Source organism: Rhinopithecus roxellana, chromosome 18, assembly GCF_007565055.1.
Source record: "Rhinopithecus roxellana isolate Shanxi Qingling chromosome 18, ASM756505v1, whole genome shotgun sequence".
Classification (NCBI taxonomy): domain Eukaryota; kingdom Metazoa; phylum Chordata; class Mammalia; order Primates; family Cercopithecidae; genus Rhinopithecus; species Rhinopithecus roxellana.
Window position 1 is genome coordinate 67479886 of NC_044566.1, and position 6518 is coordinate 67486403.

General features: G+C 43.4%; 1 pseudogene; it reads right to left on the reverse strand.

The window, feature by feature from the left end:
* Positions 1-2376: 2376 nt before the first annotated feature.
* Positions 2377-3906, reverse strand: LOC104669080 (annotated as a pseudogene).
* Between the last annotated feature and the right edge of the window lie 2612 nt (positions 3907-6518).

Sequence of the window (6518 nt, forward strand, 5' to 3'; positions counted from 1 at the left end):
CTTAGGCAATCCTCAGCCCTGTCTCCCTCTGTGCCTTCCTCCCTCCCTGGAAACTCTTGGGATTCTGTTTCCGCCTCTGAAAAAAAAAAATCAGGGTTCTACTACTACTGTTTAATTTCCTAGTAAGTGGTTATTGAGAAATTGGAGTGTGACTCCAGGGAAACACTGCAGACTGTGAAAGACTCATGCCTTTGCCAAGCAGACGCTCTGGATGGGTCGCCTGGGTCACTAACTTTGGCACTTTGGCTGTGTTGCTTTTCTTTGGGGAAGATTTATGGCTAAGTTGTCTTTACTTGCCTGTGTCCTTATCAGGCACAGCAGCAGTAGGAACCACAAGTAAAAGGAGTTAAATTTCTCCACGTTTTGCTCATAGGAGCGTGGTCTTCAGGGTCAGACTGCCTAGATTCAGATCTGGCTACACCACTCACTAGCTGCCTGACCTTGCGTAAGCCACTGCACCACCCTCTGCCTCTGTTTTCTCACGTGAAAAGCGGCGACAATAGTATTATCCAGTTCCTGGGTTCCGTGAAGGTGAAATATTAATGCTTATGAATTGGCACAAAGTGATGCTCCATAATGGCTTGTTGTTATTACAAAAGCTGAAAATCAAAATTAAGGTATCCTCTTTAAAAAGTCCTTGCACATGTTTAGAAGCTGGCGAGGCTGCCAGGTGTTTTCATTGCCTACCAGGTACTTACAGTTTACAAGAAGAAATGGGGCCAAACATGGATGGAGAGGAAAGTACCCTGAGTTCTACTCCCGAGGGTGAAATCGGGTACAGCACTGTCACCAAAGAGCAGATGGTACTGACTGTGGGAAGCTTCCTGGGGTCTGGGTCTGAGGAAGAAAACTGCAAGATAACAAACGATAAGGAGGAAGTAGGAGTGCTTGCTTGTTTTTTTTTTTTTTTTTTTTTTTCCAAATTCAGTTCTTTTAATAGATTGCATATATAGATGTTTAGCCATACTCTTAGATGAACTCTTTAAGAGCAGAACTTTAGATCCAATTGACATGCTCTAGATACCACCTTTCTTATTTTTTTACAGTAAGGTCTGGTATTCAGATACCCACTTGTACACTGACAGCTTTAAGAAAAGCAGGACACAGAGGGAGCTGTCACTTCTAGCAGCAGTGAAATACCACTAACCCCTTTTTACAATACCGAGTTCAAGTCACTGTCAGAGGCTAGCGCACCACAGAGCCACCAGGTACAAAACTGCTAGTTCATTTTTAAATTAATAACTTGAAATTACCCTTGCCCCCCACCCCATTACATCTTTTTATAAACAGCAAACATTTTGCTATTTTATACATAGGCTAGCAGGCTTGTTTCAATATGAAAGTGCTAATTCATTTACAGATTTTTATAATGAGTTATGTAGTGCTACAATAAATGTCCAATAATCTACACAGGAACAATGATGAATGAAAATGATGAGGATTGAATAAGGCTATCATTATCTTATATTATTTACATATAAAGAATAGATACCCAATGGTGAGGAAGAGACAGAAATTGGACAAATACTCATAGGTGTAAAAACTACATCTACCTTTGAGTTCATACTGACAATGAGACATTTTAAGTAGTCCTGTAGCCCGTGCCTATTTTTTCCTTAGAAAAGGAAAAGCAGCCTTCATGACATCCCCTCTTGTTTCAGATTTCCACAGCTTCCACTTTGAAGCTTCAGAGTCAGGATCTTACTTTCTTCAAAAAATAAAGAAAATATGCCCCATAAGTTACCTCCCATCCCCACCCCCCACCCCCACCCCCCGACCAAAATCCTGCTGGTTTCTCTTCCAGTGCCAGGTTGTATGATCAGGTCCCATCTCTGGGGTTGTTGTTTCTTTTTCCATCTATTGATCATTAGTTTAGAATAGATAACATGAACCAGTTCTGGAACCACGACTAGGAGGAACACAAGCTCTTCACTCCAATCACACAGCAGGAAAGAAAGAGATAACTCAATTCATCCCTGGTGCTGGGCCTCCAAAGTTGAAAGAACTTGGCACAACTGGAGCACTGATTTGTATCCTCCATGCTTCTCAATCATTTTGGATTCATGGGCTGCTCTTCTTTATCAGTCAGTTGCTGTATACTGTAACTGTTTTCTTTGTTCTTAAGACGATGAGTCAAAGCCTGATACCACACAGGATTACAATTTTGAATAGTTTGAAAGATAACTTTAAATATCTGATACTCATCAACAGGGTTATCTTCATCATCAATGACTGTGGAATAGCCTTCTCCAGAAGTCTCTTCCACATCATCATCTCAGTCTTCTTCATCTCCATCATCACCAGCCTGCTTAGCCAGAATCTCCAAATATTCTTGCCCATCTTCATCAATATCATCTTCATCACTCCCCAGTTCCTCTAGTCAATGCCTCGCCCTTTGCACTGCAGAATGATGACCTCAAACAATTTTGCTGCATGACACTCTGCATCTTCTCCTGCAACTTCTGTTAAAACCTTTTTGCACAGACTGTGTATCATTTCAAGATAATGGGTGTCAGACAAAAGTGTGTCTGTATCAACTGTTACATCATTATGAAGGAAGGGCATCATAGCTGTAAATTAAAGCCATCTTGCTCAAAGACTTGAAATACAAGGGGTAGTAGCTGCCACACCTGTGGAGACACTTGTTCCCATGTCAAACTGTGCGCTAAAGAGAAGATCTCCTCAGAGAAGTCTAAGACATGTTGTTGTAAAACGGTACCAATGACCTGTAAGCAGATTCCCTCGAGCTGTTGGGTTATCTCTTTATGATCTTCAGCTACCCTTAGTGTGTCAATTGTATTAAGAATTCCCATAGCAAATATTTGAGAGAATGCCTTTTAGTTTAATGCATAGTTAAATTCATCCTGTAGTGGTCCTGGAGGAGCTAGAGCCTGGTTGTAGGCTACTACTCATCAATTAACTTCTACAGTGGAGACTACTTCTGGGACTGGAATATAAAAAAGAATCAAAGGTTTTGATTGTGAGTTGCAATAAAGGGAAAGACCATGCTCATAGCAGTGCCAACATCTGAAGTGTGGAGCCTTACCCATTTCATCACCTACAACGGAAGTAGTTAACTGGAAGAGATTACCAAGAAAATAAAAAGAGACTCATTCATGGGGGGGAAGAAAAAAGAATTCCCATAGCAGTAACTGCTTTGTCATCACTACCTTCGTCATCTGGCCCTGTCCGGATTACTTGGTTAAATGTCATTGCCAAATGTTGTGTCATTTCTACTGCAATAGGAGTAATTTCTTCACTATATTCATGGATCATTTTCTGAATTACATTGGTAAGGTCATCGTTTTCTGTTTCTCTTATAATACAAAAAAGAGCCTGCATGACAGGTCTGATGAATGACGTGATATATTCTTTAGCTTTTTCTTGACTGCTGAGCAATACTTGAAGGGCAATGGCAGCTTCCACTTTCACAAGCGTTTCTCTCTCATCAATCAGACATCTTCTTGTTAGCTCTAAGGCTGTTTGAAGGTTCTGATCACTTTTGAACTTCACTTCACAAAAATAGTAAAGTACCCAGCAAGCCGGCTTTCATGTAGCCTAGTTCACTGCCAAAGAGAAGGGAGTACGTGAATCTGCAACATGCATTCTGTCTGATCTTTACAGATCTTTTTCTTCAGAAGAATTTCAGCTAAAGAGCCAATCATATGCAGGGCTCCATCGTTTTTCCGAGGGTCAGCATTTGGTTCTGTAAGAATCTGGTAACAAAATCGCAGTCTTTTGCACTACCTCTTTCCTCTTACTACAGGCTGTAAACAGAAGTGTCTGGGCAGCAGTGGTAGGAGAAAGGAAATCTTCAAACACATCATACTTTGTGCGTATATATTCGTAAGGGTCTTCTTGCCAAAGTTCCTCATTGGCATCTGTGCACATCAGTGGAAAAATAACATCTTGGATAACGTCTTGTATATGGGGCTTCAGATGCTTCCAGGTGAGAGCATGAGAAACTCCTTGATTAATAAAAATTACAAAGGCAGTGAAGGCCCATTGGGGAATATACAGGAATGTTTAAAGCAGAAAATAAGTCATTTAAAGCTCCTCCACCCAGAGATCATTGTTAACTCCCTAACACATTTCCTGTTTTCAGGCTTTTGAGATAACCTGGGCAGACTCCGGCCATGGGAAAGGAAGGCTCAGGAGCCATGTGAGATGCTGGTGCCGTCCAGCATGGCCCCAGCTAGGAAAGGATGGGCCTGGGGTTCTGGGCACACGCAAAGCAATGGGATTTGTCAGAATCATCACCAACCTCCTCTGAGCTAGGGCAGCAGAGTGTTCTAAGCACCCAGCAACATGTAAGTTCACCAAAGAAAGCAATTAGAGTTCATACAGAGAAAGCAACTGATGATAAACTGACTTTTGGTTTTTAAATATTTGGTGTATTAAAATGTGTTTTTGTTGTCTTTAGTAGTCTACTGACACCACGTTAGAATCTCTCTCATTCATTTCCCATCTATAAGATGAGGAAGGTAACAGCCACACTTCTTTCTCTTAAGTTACAGACTCCCAGGGAGCAGGTTGCTGAAAGCTCTTTGAGGACACAGTCTAGGTGTAGAGCCCCCTCAGTGTCTAACATAACAGAAGGGCAAGGTGCCTTTCCAGGGCAGCTGCAGAGTATCAGACCTTCTCGAAGGAAGGCGGAAGCCCTGATGGGAAGCAATGCTGTCATCTAGATTCCGGTGAGAATGGCAGTCCTAGAGGTGAATTTAGTCGTGGTCCATCAAACAAGTCTAACTGGACATGGCATTCCACCTCTTCAAAAGCTAAACAGCCCACTTGACAGAAGTTTTCAAGTTTGGTTTAGCAATTCTATATTGTATAGATACTGCTTTTGTCTGCTGTAATAAACAAGGAGTTATAATTACTCCAAGCTTTGTTCTTTTTTTAATGTGTACACTACTTCTACATAATCAATGGTTGGTCCATTTTGTTAGTTTCTTACATTCCTCATAGACTGGTCTGAATGTTTGCAGTGGGATCAGACGTTACTAGCATATTGTCAGATTTTTTTGTCTTATTTTTTTCTATCACAGCCAGCCTGCCTGCCTAGATCTGTAGAACTAAGTCTCATTCAGGTCAAGGATCATGTGCTTGAAAGGAACTGAAACTCATTCACAGGGTGAGAGCGGGTAGTGGCAGACAGGAAACATTAGAGAATGTCAGGCAAGGCAGGGGCTCTCCCCGGTATTTCTCCCAATGGCCCCATTGTCTCTCCTCTCTGCCGTTTGTTTACTTTATCCCCCACCCCCAGACCTATACTCTCTGTGAGGCTGTTAGTTTCTGCTCCCGCATCACATCAGCTTGCATGGAGAGGCAGCCACACTGGCTCTGGAATTGGTGCTTAATGGCTCAGGGCTCACCTCTTCTGCTTTCTTCAGCAAAGGAGCCTGCAGGCTCCACGTTAGGGAGTTGCATCTCCTAACAGAGAGGGAGAGGGAGGAGCCCCTTGACTTAGAGTAGAGAAACTTCCTGTCATTCCTAATGAGAGTCACCTCATTGTCTTGGGAAAAGAAACTTACAACATTTCAAGCCTCAGAGTGCAGGGAAGAGGCAAAGGGAAGGCAGGAACGAGGGGACCTGGGGGATGTGTACAGCAGATTTCTCCTTTTCCACGCCTCCTTCAGCATACAGAATACAAATGATCCCTTGAGGAGTTGTATGGAGCAACCTAAACCACCCCCAGCACAGTTTCTAAAATTCGCCAATTAGATCCAAGTGGTGGAAGGAGCAAGGGAGGATAAGCAGAGTCCTCACTTCACCTAGCGAGAATTACTAGCCAGGGAATTCTTCCTTGACTTAGGTGAGATTGTCAAGGTTCAAGGGATGGATGTTTTTATTACTCAGGAGCAGGAAGGAGGCAAGAGTTCATTTTGGAGGTGAAGAATAAGGAGGAGGGCAGCCCAAGGAAAGGTGCACTTGGAAGCAGTGAAAAAGAATCAGGAGGCAGGATACAGGAAGCCTAGTGCTGTTGTTGACAATAGGTGCTCAGTAAAGTTTTGGTCGATTAACTGGAAGAGTAAGGAAAAGACGGATGGAAGGCAAAAGGGGGCCCACTGTGGAATGTGGTATTTCGAATGACCCCTATTCCCTATGCCTTTCCCTGCAGCTGAGAGCAACTGCCTTTGGCTCTGCTCCTGGCTTGGGCCCTGTGGTTCTTGGGGAGGTAGGAATAGAGCAGGGGAGCCGGCAGCCCCCTATCAAACAGGCAAGAGTCTTGCATCTTCCTTTCTGATGCATTCTAGAAGTGATGAGAGAGCATCTTCCTCCACTCCCAGTCTGTTGCAAGAGCCTGCTGGAATTCCGCTCCCTTCTCTGCCCTCACTTGCTATAGGGACTGCCTCTCCAGGATGAAGTCATGGGGGCAGGAGCCATGGGGAGCCTTTGTGGCTGTGACCCATGATTGAGTCTGTGGGAGGGGTACCTGGAGGGTGGGGTACAGCCTACGGCCAATGAAACAGTTTTTCACAGCATTAACTTAATGGGAAATGGAGGGACTCAAAAGC